The 21,765-nt window shown below is 42.5% G+C and overlaps 1 protein-coding gene across 4 annotated transcripts in view; it reads left to right on the top strand.

The window, feature by feature from the left end:
* Nucleotides 1-21,765, top strand: part of LOC121723637 (meckelin-like) — a 43,161-nt gene that overhangs the window by 4,502 nt on the left and 16,894 nt on the right. The window lies entirely within an intron of this gene.

The raw sequence follows: 21,765 nt of genomic DNA, 5'->3' as shown, positions 1-21,765 counted from the left end.
AGCCATAGGCTGTAATGCCTTTATAGGAGGCGTCCATGAAAACCATGGGATGGGGGTTCTCTTCCAGTAGTTTTTTTTAGCGATGGTGTTTGAACAACTATGATAAGGGGTTGCTGGTGGATGAGTGGCTGATAAAAACAAATGTTTTGTTGAAGCTCTGTGTTGACCAAATAGTCAACACTAACAGAATCATTATGATGCGGAAAGGTGACACCATGGAGATTCTTTTTGATGAGGCGTATATCTTCAGTGGTTAGATAACCTTCAATTTTGTTTATCAACATTGCCATTTCTGTGTGCCCAATCACAGCTCTTCAGGAGGGTCTCTGATGTTGAGCAACCCTGTGTAAGCCACATCTCTACAAATCCAAGCAGTTCTGGGTGTATACGATTTTTCATCCCATCCTCTTCATTAGACACATCATGCCCAGTGTGTTGCAGCATTTTATGGATCACAACACCTCTGAATCCGGAATCAGTGATGAATTTAAAATAAATGTACTGTATGCCTCACGAGAATTTGCCCTGGTCTTTTGGGACTCTCCTTTACTTTGCCCTGGTCTTTTGGGACTCTCCTTTACTTTGTCCTAGTCTTTTGGGACTCTCCTTTACTTTGCCCTGGTCTTTTGGGAATCTCCTTTACTTTGCCCTGGTCTTTTGGGACTCTCCTTTACTTTGTCCACTGGCTTTGCCCTGGTCTTTTGGGACTCTCCTTTACTTTGTCCACTGGCTTTGCTGGCTCTTCCACAGGCATAGTAATGATAGTCCTTATGGGTGGAGACTGGAGCTTTGAAATACATATTCTGCTTTTCCTGCACCTCATTTAAAAAACTGTTCATGAAGTCCTTTTCCTCTCCTTGGACAATGACGACCTCTTGCTCAACCCGGGCATCATGTATCTTCTTCAGCCTTTTGGAAACACCCTTCAGCCAGTATTTCTTCATTATCTAAAATAAGAGAACGTCAACGGGGCATGCAGATTTTAGAGGCCCACAGAGTAAGCATGAAGCTGAACTGTGTCCTTATAGAAATTATGATTTAGGTTAGGTTACTCTGCCCTGAGAGCAGGAGAATATTACTTCAGCCCTGGGACCAGCAGAGAGACTGAACTGCCCTCAGACAAATGATGATTTAGGTTACTCTGCCCGGTAGGCCCTTGCAAGTAATCCATCCCTGGGACCAGTGGGGTATGGGGGTCCTCCCCCAGAATTTTTTTTGGACTAGATGCAATTTCCTGAATTCTGGTACATTTTAACAGGTTATTTAGATACTTCTATATAACAAAATAAAGCCAGCCTACGAAATTAATAAAACATAAATCTTGCATAATTGCATGCATAATTTAAAAATGACTCAATATATAGGCTACTTGGCTACGCAATAAGGTTTCCATTACAGCACCGCGGGCGTTCAATGAATGCATGAAAGCGGATGGTTTGTTTGAAATCCCAACACTCTTTCAACTACGAACGTAATAGTGATCATCAAATACCTCCCCAGATTTCAGTGCTCATCAGTCCCAACATTTAACAATATAATCAAACAGTCCAAAAGTAAATTAAATATCAAACTAAACCAAAAATGTCATGCTTTTGAAGCCCTACCAGTATGCCACTCCAAGAAACGCATGTCTCAAAATAAAACTTGCATAAGAAATAAAGGGCTGTCTCGAATACAATCCTGCCCCTAAAGGCCTGTACTTTGTCTTAAGACCCCGGCCATAATTTGAGGATTTACAGTTTCTAAGTAGACAAACTGGCTTCAGATATCCAACAGAGTGAATACAAGATTGTGCAGTCTTAGCTGTGGTTAGTGACGTGATGCTGTTAATGAGGAGTTTTATATAGCCTAGCGTAAACCTATAGGTTATTATTTATTTGGCGTACCTATAAGGCTTTTTTCCTTATCAAAAGTGAGGGGGACGACTGATCTCTTCAACACTGCGGGGGATTTGGCGGGGATTGTGTGTGACAGAAGCGGAATGGGAGAATGCGTGTAACAAAAAAAAGAAAAGCTTACAAGCGATTTACGCGCAAATGGGAGAATCCAATGAAAATGACAATGAAGCACTAAACAGATGCTCAAAACAGCACTGGTATTTCGCACGGCAAAAGTGGGGGGACCCAAACTAACAATTTTAAAAAGTGGGTGGGTGTTTTGTAAGAATTTAAGAAATGTTTGTATATTTTAACTTTTAAATGCATCAATCAGGTGCACTTTCAAAATAAATTCAGAGGTCAGACTTGCTTATTTTTATGGAAATATTTGTGCTGTAGCCTAAGCTATTTTGCACTTCAGAATTATAACCATGCACACACAGGTGGAATAGTTATGGTGATATTGCAATACATTCACAACCACAAAACATATGCTACATTTCACAGTTCAGAAATGTTCAAAAATGTGTGTACATTTCAGCACTCCATGAAATTATGCAGAAGTGGTCACCTGTGTTATTCAGCTAGTTCATTTAAGATAATGTATTGGTCATTGTAATGGCCATAGCCTATATGCTCTTCCTTCTTCAGGATGTACCCATATCTGGGAACGTATGATGTGAATGTTTGCATATGGCTTTATATCAATATTTGTGTCTCATTATTTGATTTTCTTCATATTTTTGCATTAATGTCACAAGGAAGCATGCCAATATAAATATATTAATTTATCTGTGTAAGTGAGATTGGCTGGAACCTGACAATATAAGAACCATGATAGTGGGATAATCTATGGCTGAGCAATTTACAAAAATGTATGTACTGACAAATAGTTTACATTAGAATACATTATAATTTCGCCCCAATGAGGCTATGTAGAAATGTGTTGCAATTTCAAAACCGGATTACTCAGGAACCACTTATTGCACAGAGGCATACTTTGTATATGTAGCCATGGGTGTGGTGAATATAGCCTACCGAATGCAGATGGCTACAAGCTCGCTTTGCCTGGTCTAGAAGCTTATGTTTCAGATTTAGAAGCTGGACACGTAGCGCTCCAGAATCTTATAGCAACCCCGCCCCCTGGTAAAACAAACGTGTTTGTCAGAGAGAAAAAAAATCTGATCATAAAATGTATCATAAAAAGGAACGATGGTGTTGTAGAAATGTAGCGGAGTAAAAGTACAGATAATTGCTGTAATATCTAACAAAGTAAAAGTCAAAAGTATGCCGTATAAATTCTACTTAAGTAAAGTAGCTACAAATACGTGGAAAATTTACTAGTAACAAAGTATTTGTAGACTACTTCGTTACATTCCACCACTGGTGAAGGGTTAGTGAGATATTTAACCGAGAGTAATGGGTGTGCACTGTGTGCAAAATGCAAATATTAGCCTAAATTGCACGTCGGTTCAATGTTAATTTTCTCGAACCATTTATCACAGCAACTTGGCGCTAATATCATTGGAAAGCTTAGATTCCGCTCGTTCACATGATGTGTGATATCATATGTATAGGTTTAGTTTAGTTGAACCTCATCTGCCAGGTATTTGACCTACCAGGTTGACACTTCAGCGTGAAAAATACTCAATACTCAAAGCTTACCTGAAGCCGGGGAAATGCGGGGGAAATGCGACTGGGATGGCTTCTGAAGTAGCATCGCAAATGAGAGAAAATTTAGAAAATTCCACAGACAGGGGGTGCTCTTGAACCCTCTCACCGTTGTTGCTGTTTGCGGGTTCGAGTCCGGGCGTGTGCAGGAATGAATCGCGCAGGTTCAACACAACGCAGGTTATGGTGCCGTGACCCGGATCGGGAGTGAGGTTTAGGGGGGGTGAGTGTAGTTAGCTGTGCTTGTGGAACGTTGGTAAACCTCACTCCCCGACGCCTCAAGAGTGCTGCTGGCATGTGAGCTAGTAGCCTGGGCTGTTGGCTCAATTGTTAGCGCGCTCGCCTCCCGATCCGAGGTGCTGCTGTTTGCGGGTTCGAGTCCGGGAGTGTGCAGGAATGAATCGCGCGGGTTCGAGTCCGGGAGTGTGCAGGAATGAATCGCGCAGGTTCAGCACAATGCAGGTTATACCCCTGGTTACACCCCAAACAAAAGAAGCAACATGCGGTTTCCCCCAACCACTACCACTCTTACACCTGTGCGTTTCATTAGGCTACTCCAACGTCATAGGCCCACGTATAGTTAACCCACGGTAAACGCAGCAGCTTACCTACCCATAGGCGCATCAAAAATGCATGGAAAAAAGGTCCAGATTGTAATTATAGGACGAAGCCCCCATATGTTGTGCCTGTCCGGCTCGAGGCAAACACCACATAAAAGGGGAGACCACACGCTGCTCAAAATTAAGAAGATATTTATGAACTATGTACAAAAGTCAGTGAATGAAGAGTAAAGCAAGACTGTAGTGTATGTCAGCATAGTGAGGTGAAGTGCAAAACCAAAAGAAACGAACAGGGCGCAGCCCGCCCGGCCGCACCCCGCAACTCTGGATCTATAGATAGGCTACACTCATTTTTCATGCATCTGACCAACCGGGTTGACACTTCAGCGTGAGAAATCGGGGGTGTGGCGTGTGAGCATGTGAAATTAATCAAATACGTGTGTCTCACGGCCAATGCGTGAGAGTTGGCAGCTCTGCTCTCATCTCACCCACACACACACACAGACAGGGCGAAGTTCCTGTCTGTCTGGGTGCACACTTGTACTCTCTGTTCTTAGAACTCAGCACAACAACATTTAACTTGAACTCTCTGTTCTTAGAACTCAGCACAACAATATTTCTGCTAACACAAATGGTTATACAATGATAATAATAATTTCCTTACAGTAACGTAAACGTTTCTTCAGTTAGGAGCAGTAGCCTACTGTTTTTTTTTTATGTTGCATTCATTTTCATTGGCAAAAGCTAGCCTAATATGCATGAGAACCTATATAGATTTGAGGGAGCTGCAGCTGTTAGCTATGGAAGCATATGAGTAGCTTTATTCAAATGAGAATGCAATCTGCAATATGCAATTCAAAAATACATTACATTAAGCAATTGACAATTCATTATGCAATTTAATATTGCAATTTGCAATAATATCCAACAAATTGTATTTTAATCTGCAAAGTGACAATGAAATCCTAAAATCAATTCCAATAATTTTGGTTAAAAAATAGAATAAACATGGATTGAATTGCATTCCATTTTGCCATGGTACTTCAGTCTCAAAATTCAAATGGCAATTCATTTTGCATTTTAATTTTCAATATTCAGTTTCATCATTTAACTGTCAATTCGTTTTGCAATTTAATATTTAAAGTGCAATGTAGGATTGCATTTAAAAAACATATTTGGCAAAACTGTCAATGCCAGCCTGAAAAGATTTTGGATTATTTTGGGCAAAGCGTTTTGCAATCGTTTTGAGGCATTTTATTCAAATGGAAAAGAAATAGCGCCCCCCGTGATTGCATTGCACTTTGGTCACGCTCTTTGTGTTGCAAAATTCAAATGGCCATTCAATCTGCCAAACGCATTGCAATCTGTCAAGTCACTCGTCAAGGCGGGAACTAGGCTACGTCACTTCCGTGTTTACGTCTTACCCAGTTAGCGCTTGCAGTGGAGGAGTTTGCAGCCGCACTAAGGTCTCTGGCTGATTATGTAGAACACCACCGTGTGAACAGACGGACGAAAGAGTGGGCTATCTAGCCCTACTTGTCCGATTTGATGTCAACCTGGTCCATTCAAAGATTTCTGAGGCCTTACAGCTAATGGGCGCTAGCCGGTGGGGAGACCTGTGGATTCCACTGGAGGGAATAGAGGGTTACCTCTATTCGCGGAGCTCTTTAAAGTTCACAGGACAAGTAGGGCTAGATCGCCCACTCTGTCGTCCATTGTCGTTAGTTAGGCTAAAACTCACACAGCCTTTCCTTGCCCTGCTCTCTCTCTCTCTCTCTCACACACACACACACACACAACGGAGACTCCCCTCCGTGGTCTGGCTAGCCTCATAAGCAGACCGGGGGGTGCGGTTGCTCCGGGCCCACGTTTGGCCAAATCGATCTCGCTGAATTGTTGTATACGATGCTTATTTGTAGGCTACTGATTGATGGGGGGAGGGGGTGCTACTAAAGATGCCGCTGGTTGGCAAAGTTATCAGCAGCAATGTAAGAGCCTTAATAATGTAAGAACACAGCTGGGTCTCGCGGACACTAGGCCTACTCGCGGTCACGGTTAACATTATTCATCAACTGTGACATGATGTTTGCGCCGCCAACACCCCCCACCCCCCCAATAAAAAAAATGTGCCCCCTTGAAAATCGCAAATGTCCCCTCTGTCACTGTACTCTGCAGCCGGGTCTGTCGGCCAGAGACTGCAAACTCCTCCATTGCAAACGCTAACTGGGTAAGAAGACGTTAACACGGAAGTGACGTAGCCTAGTTCCCGCCTTGACGAGTGACTTGACAGATTGCAATGCGTTTGGCAGATTGAATGGCCATTTGAATTTTGCAACACAAAGAGCGTGACCAAAGTGCAATGCAATCACGAGGGGCGCTATTTCTTTTCCATTTGAATAAAATGCCTCAAAACGATGGCAAAACGTTTTGCCCAAAATAATCCAAAATCTTTTCAAGCTGGCATTGACAGTTTTGCGAAATATGTTTTTAAAATGCAATCCTACATTGCACTTTAAATATTAAATTGCAAAACGAATTGACAGTTAAATGATGAAACTGAATATTGAAAATTGAAATGCAAAATGAATTGCCATTTGAATTTTGAGACTGAAGTACCATGGCAAAATGGAATGCAATTCAATCCATGTTTATTCTATTTTTTAACCAAAATTATTGGAATTGATTTTAGGATTTCATTGTCACTTTGCAGATTAAAATAAAATTTGTTGGATATTATTGCAAATTGCAATATTAAATTGCATAATGAATTGTCAATTGCATAATGTAATGTCTTTTTGAATTGCATATTGCAGATTGCATTCTCATTTGAATAAAGCTACCCATATGCTTCCATAGTTAGCATCAGCACGGTCATATTAACACAGCAGGCACTAGCCCAGTGAAGGATCGTGTAAACCCCATCCCCAGAAACCAGTTCAAACCAAGCTTGCGCTGATATGATGCTAGCCTGACGAGCCAGACCCACATTAAAATGTAGGCTCTGGGCACTCACCGTTCGCAGTGCTCAGTCAGAGGGGCGGGATAATCAGTTGTCTTTCAAATTCCCTCTGCACGCAATAGGACAGCGGCAGCGCTATGAGTCCCATGCGTTTCCCACCAGCGGAGCTAGTTGGCTAGTTCAAACGTTTGCCAGCATAATAAAAGCTTAACTCGTGTCACACTGTTCGCCAACAGCAACATCCATCTTATTTGTTTTCAAGTAGCAGGGAATTCAAGCCAAACCGTTGCAACTCTGCCATCAATCATTATGTTAAGCCCACCTAACGACTCTATACACGATTTCATTGGCCTGATTCAGTTTCGATTTCTGGAGCTCACAAGCCAACGGAGAGTTGCTAGACTAGCCCTGGCAGCAAATGTAATTTGCTAGGGGCGCGTCTACATTTCTAGGCTAATATGATGCATGATCACTGATCAAATTGCTATTTTCTGACAGGATGAGCACAACCATGCAGGTTCTCTGAATCTCAAGCTCTTTTAGAGAGAGAGCAGCTTCACAGAAGAGAACTTCTGACGGCAAATTTGAGGAAAAGTTGGTAAACCACCCTTCTTACCTAATTTGAGGGTGCTGATTCTGAATGTTGTGTTTACCAAGCTGAATTCTAAGTTTTAAGCCGCATAATCAGCATTTTAACATAAAATAGCGATTATTTTTGCTTATTTTTCCCTAAATTGGGTTGATTTCAAAAGTAAATCACTAAAACCAAATAAAAGTGTTCTCTAAATACATGTTTGAGCATTAAGCTACTATAGTTTATTAACGTATTTAATGGGAACATGATTACAGTTAACATGTAATAAACTCGGAAATTCTAATCAAAACACCACCATATTTTTATTGCTAACATAGTGAGTCACTCGTGGTGTTTAATGCATTTCATCACAATAACAAATTGCACAGATAACCTTCAACTCAGAATATATACAGTAACCTACATATGAACTTAGATAGCGGGAATAAGCCTAATGCAGAACTGCATATACCATCAGCAACAACCGGCAAGTAAAAAACATTTTACTTCTAGTAACACTGGATTTGGTATGTGTGCTTGCCTCCATACTAGAGCTTATAATATGCTCTTCTAATATGCCATTGAGCAGCATCACTTGTTGGTGGTAGAGCCTCTGATCCTCGACATCTAGAAAACAGAGTGGCTCTGTCATAGTGTTGTCACGATACCAAAATTATGACTTCGATACAATACCTGCCATAAATATCTTGATACTCAATAAACGATATCCAAATCCTAAAATATCTGGAAAAAGAAAGGAAGCAGGCCTCCTCCAAGTGTATTGAGTCATTTGTGTTGAATTTGGTGCACTTTTGGTCAATTCTGGGTTGACCAAAGGAGAGGAGTTCTAAACTTCCTACATAATTATTATTTTTGTAGTCAGTAAAATAGTAGTTTGTGTGTGATTAAGTCCTTTAGGCCATCCTTAAAAATATTCTTGTTTGCAGTAACAGCCAAAAAAATAAAAAAATGGGTCGGTAGGTAGGTCAATATTTTTTTTTTCAAGATTCAAAGTAAAAAAAAAAGTAAAATTTTGGTCATGGTGATTACGTAGGTATGAATTTAAACAATTGTGCATATTGTGACGTAACTGACTGGGTCCTCAACCCGTGCCTTCAGGCGCATCACTGCAAACCTCAATCTGATGCAGGTTATGTAGACCAGCCTTTCTCAAACTTCTTTGACCTGAGGCCCAGTCATGGCAGACTTTGGGGCCATAAGGGTCATCTACACGTACCCAACCCCACTCCCTCCAAATCAAATTGTCATTATCATTATCACAATCATTATTATGCCTAGATTGTTATACATGCACTTTCACTTAAATATTTTGTGACATGCACATCAGAGGACTGCTTTAGTAATGTAAGATATAATTAGTTTCATTACTTTTGCATGGTTGCATGATGCTTGCATAAGAAAAGAAATACTTCTCAAAACAGCAACAATTATATGGGTGCTATTGTTTTGGGATGTTTCCCTCGTGCAAGCATCATACATTGGTATGGAGAAAAAAAAATACATGTTTTTTAATGAAGTTTAATTTGAATGCCTGAATGTAAGTGTAAGGCAGTGTATGTGTAGCGCCACTAGGTGTCACTGCAGGACTATGTATTATTTATATTTTCGTTAGTTTAACTCTGATTGTTCCTTTTGATACACCGTAGGGTTGATGCGTGTTTAGCTTAGAACGCCATCTTTTCTTTAGTATATGCCATCAACCTTATAGGTAAGTCACGTTAGTTTCATGAGTTTATAAAATAGAAATTATCTTGAGTAATACTACTTAGAAAGTTCGTTTTGTTGAGCTATTGTTGATACCTAGTTATTGAAGACTTAAATGTTGAGTCATTTTGAGAAAAAGCACTTTTTATTTTCGTTATAAGATCGAGTGTAATGTGGCCACTAATACAGTGCTAAGCTATGTGTTACTGTGCTAGTTAGTTAGTGTTTTGGTATTCGTTAGCACTTGAATGTAATATGGGGATTCATTAACATGTGAATGTACAACTGAAGTGCATTAGGATTTTTCATACTGGTTATAAATGAGAGTATATGCCATCAACCTTATAGATGCTGTCTATGAAGCCCAGTAAAGTACGGTCTGCCACAATCCCGAACCCTTCTGTGTCCGTGTCTCCCTTCCTACCGGATGCACCCTCACGTTCACGATAATAACACAACGCAGAGTAGCAGTGGAGGTGCTGGAAGCCGGCGGCGTGCGCGGATGGAGAGCTAGAGGGCTACATCTTTGGTGCCGTGACCCGGATTGTGGCACTTCAAGACCCAAGCGGGCGAAAATTCTACAGCCAGGCCTGTGTTTTGAATGCTGAACTGTATCACCTTAAATGAGCGGACTGACATTCTTAACCAGATTTGTGATTCTGGGTATTACATTCATCATCGTCACTATATCCTTTACAGACTGTTTTGAATTTTGATTGTTTGACTGTTGCTATTGGAGGAATTTTCAATGATGGCAAATGTATTTGACTGTTAGTTAAGTGATATTAGGGAATATTTTTGAATAATAAGGTTTTGGTGATTTATGTGATTATTGTGCATCTAATTGATGTCTAGAGAAATACTCAGGTCGAAATTTAAGTTTGAACTGACATCCTTTTCAGTTATGTTTTTTTGCTAAACTGCATAATTCACTATACTGATTGCATTGAAGTACATGCTTTATAACATTTAATATCTTACAGCTTGATATATACTCATAACCCACATATTACATTACACTGTCATTTAATTTACATGTCACATAGCAAACATAGCAAAATGTCACAGAGCTATGCAGACTCTCCCCTAAAGTTGCGGTGGCGCTCCGCTGGGGCGTCCAGCCTCCAACCACCCGCAGGGCCTGCAGAAGGCGACACCCTACCGCCCCTGGAACGACATACGCCACCACCCGCAATGCATGCCCCCGATGCTGACCAGTACTACACTCCAGCCCATGCAGCAAGACAGCCAGGCTCTGGAGCTTCAGGGCAAGTACCACCACTTCGCTTTGACACTAGCCCAGACCTAAAACAAGGCTACCAGGCAAACAGGTTGGTGGACACCTCTGTTCCCAAACACAGTGGACATGGGCCTGTAGCTACCCTGCCTCAACAGAGCTCCCCACAACATGTCTTTATAGGGATGCCAGCTGTCCAGCAGCCTGCCATGACTTACCCAGTTACCACCCCCTATCCATCCCAGCCTTTTAGGCCTAGTCCCCAGGTCTATTCAAGCTATACACATTCCACCCCTGTCCCCCACATGCCCATACCAAATTTTCAGACACCACCAGCGGCAAACTTTACAAGTAGGCCCGCTGTTGCTGGGCAGACCCCCCAAGTGCATTTTTCTGATGACCCATTTCCCAGTGCTCAGGATCCAGGCTATAGTGGAGCCACATCAGTGCCTTTATCGGTTGCCAATGGAGTACCCCATACTACCGCAGACAGCCCTCACATAGCGTTTCCTGATCCAGTTCTTGAATCACTGCATCCACAGACCTCAGTTCCAGGTCCTCACCTGAACAGGTATGCGGGTGTTCTTTCTCAAGCAGTCCCTCCACCCACCTCTTCTAGCCTGCATATGTACACCCACCCATGTGTGGCACAATCTCGGACTCCTGTTCGAGCCAGCCCAAGCCTTCCAATGACAGCCTATGGTGGTTTCATGCAAACTCATCAGGTAAAAAATGTTCAGGTCTTCACTGGAAATCCAGACTGTAAGATACTGGTGGAGGACTGGATTCGTGACATGCAGTACCTTCTTGAGGCTATAGAGCTCCCCACACACCTTCGTTTTTCCACGGTGGTGCGACACCTAAGTGGTGAAGCCAGAAAGCTGATCCTTAATCTACCTCCCCATGACCAGACCCCAGAGAAAGCATTCGAGGAATTAAGGTCAGAGTACAGCGACACACGGGGCTCCTTAGACCCATTAGCAGACTTTTACGAGCGGAGCCAGAATTCAGGAGAGTCCGCCTGCTCTTACGCTATAGCACTGGAGGCGAAATTGCGAGCGGTGGAGGAGAAACAAAGGGGAGGTAAGCCTTTCCTTGATCGAGATGGCAAACTTACCCGGCAGTTCATGAGGGGCCTTACCGATGAAGACGTGTATATGCGAATCGCACCAATGACACCCAGGCTCTTGAGCTTCCGCGAGCTGCAGGCTGAACTACGAAACCTAGCTAGGGAAAACAAAAAGTTCCAGCCCCAAAACAAAGTGAAAAAAACATATGCACAGGTACATGTAACCTCAGAGGGTGGTGGAAACGTGAAAACAGAGAAGGCAAAGCACACATCTGAATTATCAGAGCTGACTGAGATGGTCAAGAGATTAGCCCTCAATCAGGAGGAACAAATGGCCAAGTTATCCCACCTAGAGTTGAGAATCACTGCTCCACCACTTATCTCCTCACCAACGGTCCAGCCATCACCGGGAAAGGCAAACCAGAGCTTTACCTGTTACCGGTGTGGAAAGTTAGGACACACAGCCCGAGTTTGCAGAGCACTGCTTCCAGTTCCCATCCCAGCCGAAGCCTCCCAGACCCCAGCTGAGAGGCACACACCCCCTTCCGCTCAACCTTTAAACGCTTAAAGCCCATGGTAGCTGGGGCAACCATGGGCATGCAGCAAGGGCCCCACCCACCGGTAAATCAGATTAACACTGATGGAGATGAAACACCCCTAGTAGGTCCCAGGAATGAAGGAGTGGTGGAAGTCAATGGCAAGGAGTGCAGAGCTCTCATTGATTCTGGCTCCCAGATAACTAGTGTCACTCACAGCTACTGGCGAGGCCACCCTGTCCTGCACAAGCAGAAACTACGCTCTTCTAAAATACCCATTGAGGGTGCGGCAGGTCAGACCGTGCCCTATCACGGTGTCCTGCACGTGGACCTGAAAGTTCTTGGGAAAGAGTATAAGGCTGTGCCTACCTTCGTCGTTCCTGATTCTGACTATCGCTCCTCAGTCCCCCTGCTGGTGGGAACCAATGTCATTCGAGCCTCCCATTGCCATCTTCGAGAAGCATATGGCCAGCAGTTTCTGCATCAGGTCAAAAAGAATCATCCTGAATGGTATACGGCTTTACTGAAGGTGGGGAGCGCTGAGCAAAGTGAAATGCATGACGTTGTGGGTCCTGCTGTTTACACCGGCCGTAAGATACATATCCCTGGTGGAAAAGAGATGGATTTAAGGTGTAAAATTAAAGCTGGCCCTCGAAGGAAGACCTACACCGCCCTGATAGAAGGCCATGCCTCCTGGCAGCTCCCCCAGGATCTCTTGGTCGCCAAAGTCCTTGTGGATGTAAAAAAGGGCTGCACTCCAGTCAGGGTGATGAATCTTTCCCAACGTGGCATTACAATTAAACCACAGACATGTCTGGCCAATGCTGTTCTCGTTAACAATGTGGTGGAGTTCTCTGCCAAAAAGCAGCGTGAAGCAGGGAAGAAAGAGGCATGTCTCAGTCTGGACCAAGTGGTGGCTAGTTGTAGTGTTGACCTAAGTGCAGCGGCAGTGGAAGACGAGAACCAGCGTGCTCTTCTCAAGGAGCTGCTGGACAAGAACGCATGTGTGTTCTCTCAGACTCCCCTGGATTATGGTCACACAACAACCATACAGCATGAGATTCCTCTGGTCGACTCGAGGCCCTTTCGACTGCCATATCGCAAGATAGCCCCATCCCAGTGGCAAGACGTGAGGCAGTTGTTGACAGAGATGGAGGCAGCAGGAGTCATCCGCCCTAGTAAGAGTCCGTATGCCTCTCCAGTGGTCGTTGTGACCAAGAAAGATGGGTCACTAAGACTCTGCATTGACTACAGGAAACTGAACTCCTGCAGCACCAGAGATGCGTTTCCCCTGCCGAGAATAGAGGAGGCACTAGAGGCTTTAGGGCAAGCAAAGTACTTCTCCACCCTCGACCTTACGTCTGGTTATTGGCAGGTGGAAGTCGCGGAACATGACAAGCACAAGACAGCATTCAGTACCCCCATGGGGCTGTTTGAGGCCAACAGAATGCCTTTTGGGTTGCAGAATGCGCCCTCCACCTTTCAAAGGCTTATGACCTGCTGTTTTGGGGACTTGAATTTCACCCATCTCCTTATTTATCTGGACGATATCATTATTTTCTCTAAGTCCTTTAATGAACATTTAGAAAGGCTGCAACTGGTGTTTGACAGGCTTCGGGAACATGGCTTGAAGCTGAAGCCCTCCAAGTGCCAACTTGTGAGGAAGGAAGTCCAGTACTTGGGTCACTTGGTGTCTGCAGAGGGGATCAGGACGGACCCAGAGAAGATCAGCAGGGTTAAGGACTGGGTGAGGCCCATTAATCGGAAGGAAGTCCTTCAGTTTTTAGGATTCGCGGGCTATTATAGGCGGTATGTGAAAGGCTACTCCAGTATGGCTGCCCCTTTATACCGTCTTACCTCGGGTGACCCTAGAAAGAAGAAAAGAGGGGCCCAGAAAAGCCCAGGCCCTGACCAACTCTTTTTATGGACGACTGAATGCGAGGAGGCCTTTCAGTCGTTAAAAGAAAAGTTGGTAGATGCACCAGTGCTAGGCTATCCAGACTACAGTTTGCCTTTCTTGCTGCAGACCGATGCGTCAGGAGAGGGGCTCGGCGCTGTGTTGGCACAGATCCAAGGAGGAATGGAAAGGGTTATTGCATACGCCAGCAGAGGCTTGAGCCCACCTGAGACGAGGTATCCTGCACACAAGCTTGAGTTCCTCGCTCTCAAGTGGGCCGCCTGCGACAAGTTCCATGACCATCTCTATGGACGCAAGTTCTCTGTTCTGACGGACAATAATCCCTTAAAGTATGTGATGACCACAGCCAAACTCGACGCCACTGGCCAGCGGTGGGTTTCTCATCTGTCCATATTTGATTTTGACATCCAGTATCGGAGGGGACAGGACAATTCCAACGCCGATGCACTCTCACGCATGTCCAATCAGGAGGTGTCGGAGGCCCTACAAACCTGCCCTCAGCAAGTCAGAGAGAGTGGACAGATACAGGATGAGACGCAAACCACTCAGGAAGCCGAGGAGGCCTCAGGGGAGAGCACGGCTGTCATGGAGGAGTCTGAAAGTGGCCAGCTGCTGGTGACCAGCGAGCCATATGGAGATGTGGGGATGGAGGCACTGCCTGCTATGACCACACAGGAGATTCGGGCAGGGCAAAAGGAAGACCCAGTCATCAGCCCCATCTTACACTACAGGAGCAGGAACCAAAAGCCGAGCCGTAGTGAGAGGATGGAAGTGGGCGTGAATGGGGGCCTTCTTTTAAAAGAGTGGAGGAGGTTAATGGTGAGGAAAGGCATCATATACCGCCGGGTCAGAGACTGTCATAGAGGGTTGGTGGAGCAGTTAATACTGCCCGAGAGGTTTCGTGCAGCCATCAAAACAGCTCTCCATGACGATTCAGGGCATTTAGGATTTGAGCGAACACTGCAGCTGATAAGAGAGAGATTTTACTGGCCAAGAATGTTTCAGGAGATCAAAGCCTGGTGCGAACAGTGTGAGAGATGCTGCCTTAGAAAGACCCCCACAACCAATGTCAGGGCTCCCCTTGTCAGTATCCATACCAGTGCCCCCATGGAACTGGTTTGTGTGGACTTTTTGTCACTAGAAAAGTCAAAAGGTGGTATAGAGAATGTGCTTATTGTTACTGACCACTTTTCTCGTTACGCACAGGCCTACCCCACCAAGGACCAAAAGGCGGGCACAGTGGCTCGGGTACTGTGGAAGAATTTCTTCTGTCGGTTTGGCTTCCCTGCCAAATTACATGCCGATCAAGGACGCAATTTTGAGAGTGCGATTGTAAAGGAATTGTGTAAGTGCATTGGCATCACTAAAACACACACAACGCCCTACCACCCCCAGGGTAACGGGACCACCGAAAGGTTCAACCGTACCCTGATGAACATGCTGGGAACACTACAGCCGCACTTGAAGCCCCGGTGGCATGAGCATGTTGATGCCATGACACATGCCTATAACTGCTCACGACATGACTCCATGGGATACAGCCCATACTACCTAATGTTCGGTAGACACCCCAGGCTCCCAGTGGACCTAGTCTTTGGGTTCCCTACCACCAGCGAGGCATGTGAATACAGTGAGTATGTTCAGACTTTGCATGACTCTCTGTCGCAGGCCTATGCCCTGGCTAATCAGACGTCTCAGCAGGCGAAGGAACAACAGAAAAAGTATTACGACCGAAAGGCCAGGAGTGAAGACTTTAGTGCGGGAGATAGAGTCTTAGTTAAAGTTTGTCATGTGGAGGGGAGGCAGAAACTGGGAGATCGATGGGAGGCACGCCCGTATGTAGTGGTGAAGAAGCAACCGAGCTTGCCTGTGTATGTTGTGCGACCAGAGGACGGAGGAGCAGAGAGAGTGGTTCACCGGAACCTCCTTACTCAGTGCATGTTTCTTCCGGTCGAGCAAGAGGCTGGAGTTGCCATGGAAGAGAGCCAGTCAGATAGCGAGATGGGTGAAGCAGATATTGAGTTGGGCACAGAAGAGGAAACCGAGGGTGAGAGTACCGAGGACATGGTGGAAAGAGTTATGCCTGAAACAGTAAATGGAGAAGAGGAACACGTGGGTACAGAGGAGGCTGATGTGGGGACAGAAGACATGACTGGAAGAGAGGAAGTGCTTGTGACTGTTGGTGGTGCCACCTCCACTCAAGGGACTGACACTCAAAGGAGGAACCCAAGAAGGAATCGTCATCCCCCCGTAAAACTCACCTTCGAGTCCCATGTCATGGAGCTAGAAAATGACCAACAAAAGATAGAAAGAGGGAGAAAGTTGTGGCTTAGGGCCAAAGCAAAAAGAGCTGCAGGACATTTGTAGAGGCATAATGAATGCACCTTGATAACAGTCATCTGCACACACTTACTACACACACTTCATATCACACATGCATTCACAACATGTTTATTGTTTTCATTTTCTTAGATAATGCTGTAAAGGTGTTTTTAGGTAGATCTGATGGCTGGGACGCCATCAATTAAAGAAGGGGTGGATGTAAGGCAGTGTATGTGTAGCGCCACTAGGTGTCACTGCAGGACTATGTATTATTTATATTTTCGTTAGTTTAACTCTGATTGTTCCTTTTGATACACCGTAGGGTTGATGCGTGTTTAGCTTAGAACGCCATCTTTTCTTTAGTATATGCCATCAACCTTATAGGTAAGTCACGTTAGTTTCATGAGTTTATAAAATAGAAATTATCTTGAGTAATACTACTTAGAAAGTTCGTTTTGTTGAGCTATTGTTGATACCTAGTTATTGAAGACTTAAATGTTGAGTCATTTTGAGAAAAAGCACTTTTTATTTTCGTTATAAGATCGAGTGTAATGTGGCCACTAATACAGTGCTAAGCTATGTGTTACTGTGCTAGTTAGTTAGTGTTTTGGTATTCGTTAGCACTTGAATGTAATATGGGGATTCATTAACATGTGAATGTACAACTGAAGTGCATTAGGATTTTTCATACTGGTTATAAATGAGAGTATATGCCATCAACCTTATAGATGCTGTCTATGAAGCCCAGTAAAGTACGGTCTGCCACAATCCCGAACCCTTCTGTGTCCGTGTCTCCCTACCGGATGCACCCTCACGTTCACGATAATAACACAACGCAGAGTAGCAGTGGAGGTGCTGGAAGCCGGCGGCGTGCGCGGATGGAGAGCTAGAGGGCTACATAAGGATTCAGGAAACACAATACCAGCTTTTTTGGCGAGCAGATAGGCGTAAATCACTGATCTGTTGATCTTTAACAGATAGAAAGAAGGCTACAATAGCTTTTGGCCACGTTATATTCAAATTTGACTATACAATACTCAGTGCTATACAGTGTATTATACAGTCTCTGCTCTGTTTCTATGGAAGTTCCAAAAATCAACGTCGTTCTATCAAGTGTCGTTAAACAATTAAATAGCATTCAACAGGTTGAAGCGAAGCTTTGATACCAACGTTATTGATTATTTTCAGTTTCTCTCGCGCAGACGCCTGCATTGAATGAACGCTCATACCACCACTTTATTGTATGGCTCCATGTTTAATGACATCGATAGCAGAAACGTTTGTTTTCTTTTTTTTGTCGGCCCGCGGTATCTTTATCAACTTCGCAGCAAATTATCAGACGAAGAACCGGGCCTAATTTCACTCCACGACTCCGCGGACCATCAGTCTTGCGGACCCATATTTTGAGAAATACTGAATAGACTTCAACACGGTCACCGTTAGACTAGAGGTGAGAAGGAATGGGAAAAGATCTGGGCACAGTTCTTCCAGAACTTCGTGCCAAGTAATGAGCGTTGTCGAGATGTTTGTGTGAACGAAGCGTATAGGCCATAGTGTGACATGCGTAAACCAATGGTGTACAGATGACGCCACAGGGTTTTATTTAAGAGAGCCTACGTTTGTATGTAGGCAATTTATATTCACAATACTTAGGCCTACTAAAATAAATAGTATTTTATTTGTATTGGTTGTTTAGAGTAAAAAAAAAAAAACGGTCGGTCTTAACGCAAGTTTACAACCGGCAAGTCGGTCGGACTAAAAGGGGAAAAAAATAAATATGTGGGTCGGTTCTAAATTGACAGGGTCGGTCGGGTTACGGCAAACGAAAATATTTTTAAGGATGGCCTTATTGTTTGTTATAGCTCATTTATATTGTGTGATGTTTTGGCAATAAATTACCTTTAAATAGCCAAAATAGGCTAGATCAAGGTCAGTGTTCAGATTACTGCATACCAATCACTTAATGCTATGCAGAAGAGCCTAATCTTTAGGTCATCTGATGTAGGATACCCTAGGCCTTCCTGTGTTTATGGGATTTCTTTGACAGTTGCAAAGGGAAAAAAGTGAAGATAGTCTGTTCTGTAGTTCTGTGCTCCCAGTGTTATTTAATAAGTATGTTTCAACCACTCTTTGGGTCTTAATCAGATAGGCCTATACCATTATTACATTACATTTGGCTGATGCATTTTTAACCAAAGCAACTAACAAGATGGTAACAGTTAAGTTTTAAAGCAATTCTCTCAACAATTTTAGGACAATTTAAAAACGGTAGAGTACAGTAAGAATAAGTGCATCAGTGAGTGCTGTTTTTAAACAGTTGAGTGTCAGTTCAAGACGGCTGGTAAGTGCTAGCATCAGCAAGACTTGTAAGTGGTGCTATGAAAGGAGATGTTCTCTAAAGAGCTGGGTCTTGAGGAGTAGGAACTGGCAGTGTGTTCCACCAACGAGGAACAACAGATGAGAAAAGTTTGGATTGGCCTGAGTGTATCTGTTGCAATATCTGTGTGCATTCCTACATTAGGTCTATTTCTTTGATAGTCAACATCATTTGCTACCACATAACAAATACCAATTAACAATACAAATGTTTCTTACAAACTTTCCTGCATACTTCTTAAATGTGCTGCAGTCAGATGGGTGTCCTAAAGACATAACTAGATCTTGAGCATCTATTACCAGTGTTGAATGAGCAGTTTTTGCAGTGATCACTACTGGACATTCCACATTGCTAGACAGCACTTGAGTGAGGATAGACTTATTTCCACTTCACAAATAACCATCGCTATCTGCAATAGCTACAGTACAGGGACATTAATCAGTTCATAGCTCAGGATTTGTCCTAGATCCACTTCCCTTTCAGAATCATATGTAGTAATGATGCACTGGAGAATGTTTCTCTTTGTTGCACTATAAAGGATATCTTGTCTAATTTTTTTGCAAATAATGCAATCTCCATAGTACTCTTCAGCAACCCTCAAATATGCACTCTTCCATTTTTTTGCATGGCTGGAATTTGAATGATAGGAAAGAGCACCAGTGAGATGTTTTAACTAGGCAAGCACAGTCGCCTTTATAGTAAAATAAAATACAGTGTAAATCCTCTGTAAAGACTGACAACTCTTCATAATAGTTAGTGACAAAGTACTTTCTACAGAAAAATGAGCAGTCACCTACAATTCTATCAAGGAATCTATTTTGCTTCTAAACGTCATACTGCATTTTAGCTATTATTTCAATTTATATTTTAATTTTAGCTTATTTTCATTTGCTACTTGAGTCATTGGGGTAATTCCTGTCCTGTCCTACAACATATCTGATACATAAAGAGTATATTAATGCCTTATGTTTTGGGTCAATGACGTGACGCTCATTTTTTTGTGTACATATGGGTTACATACATTTAAAATGTATTTATTGTATTTATTAATACATTTATTTTCAAATATAATTTTCATCAAACCCTAATCTTAAAGTTTTGGATTTATTTAATTTTGAAAGAGTATTAACTGAATTTGGGTAAAATTGTCAACACGGTGTAACCACAAAAACATGAACCAAATAATTACACCTTCTGAAAAAAATGTGAAATTCTCTCCAAAATCCCTTCTGAAATAATCTGGCATGATCTTGCACAAGAACTTTTCTATATTTAATACAAGTAATGAAACCCCATTGTTCTGAATGTTTGAATTAATATGGGGAATCGTGTCTGTCACATCAACCACTTAAAATGTCAAGCCATTTAAGGAGCAATTTTGTATGTATTATGTCAGAGAATCATGTGAAATTATGTCATAGAGAAGGACCCTTCAAGACCCCAACTGCTATGAGTCAAGGTTAGCAACTCTCTTAAAGTAACATAATAGTGTTTTTAGGCCAAGGCCAGGCAAGCTTAGGTTACATGTCAAATGGTATGACCTTTTAAAAATGTTGATAAATCATAATAATCATAAAATATTCAATTTAATGTAAAAACTGTGTTTGAATATTCACATAAAGGTGAAGTGTGTACACATTTGTCCATAATAATGCCTGCAAATTTTGCTTTTAAATAGAAATGTCAAATGGTGTAACCGGTTACACTATTTGACTCTTACATCTTTTATAATTTAAATAGTGACTAACTGTTTAGCATGAACAATAGCTTTAAAAGGGTTTAATTAGATTGCAATTTAAGCGATTTTTGAAACACAAAGCTTTTCATTTTAAATTTAAACTTCCATAATATTTTTTTTATATTTTATTATGATGTATGTAAACAGTATATTCAAATTATAAATAAATAATATAAATACATTTATTATATATAAAATGTACCTCTTGTCCCCCAATGGATGTCACTTACAAGCAAGAAGAAGCAAAAAGTGAAGTGTAAGATATGAAAAAACTTTGCGTCGGAATAATAATACGCTTTGCGCCAGGTTTTGCATCGCGAAAATAGGGCCCTTTATCTCACTGTCTTTGAAAATAATGGGTATAAACTGAAATTGTATGAGAACTGAATTGAAATCAAATAGAACAAAAGTTTCTTCATTGATGTTATGAAATGATATTTGATATGGAATATGATGAATGACATGAATACATATCAAAATATCCAATTCAGTTTACCTTGATGCCTATTTTCTGTGTCAATTTCTTGTCCTATTGCTATAAACGTTTTTTATGGTCAATTGGTGTAACCGATTTATGTCAATTGGTGTAACCAGTATTTTGTCTAAAATACTAATAATGTACAAAAAATTATGTTAAAAAATAGCATACACATCATATTAAATAATATGAATACAACAGAAATACAAAGTATACACTTTAGCAAACTTCAGGCATGTTTTGTTTTAAAGGTTTAAACATATTTTTAAATTTCTCATCTTACCAACCCTTATCTGTCACTGACCCTTTTGCAATTCCAATGATATCTGATGGCAAAACCAAAAAGTATGTGAATTATGCTAATTAGCAAGCTTAAAACTCAAAATTGAGCTTGGTAAACAAAATATTTGAATTCAGCACCCACAAATTGTGTGAAATAGCCACTTTACCGACTTTTCCTCAAATTTGCCAACAGGACTTTTTCTGAACGTTTGTTAGCTCAAACCCCCTCAATACCAGCGCAACCAGTTTGTTAGCTGTTTGTTACCAGTTTGTTAGCTCACACCCCCTCAATACCAGCGCAACACTCACCTCCATCATCACAGGCTATCGTACCCCCACCATCAATGGATTTTGCACCCCTCCCCCACATGGCGATCATGAACAATGAGGTGACAACGACCTCAGTCAACAGCCATCAGACACACAGATCCCAGATGCACCC

Source organism: Alosa sapidissima, chromosome 11, assembly GCF_018492685.1.
Source record: "Alosa sapidissima isolate fAloSap1 chromosome 11, fAloSap1.pri, whole genome shotgun sequence".
NCBI classification, from domain to species: Eukaryota; Metazoa; Chordata; class Actinopteri; order Clupeiformes; family Clupeidae; genus Alosa; species Alosa sapidissima.
The sequence above is the reverse complement of the archived record's forward strand: the minus strand, read 5'-3'. Positions and strand labels throughout refer to the sequence as shown.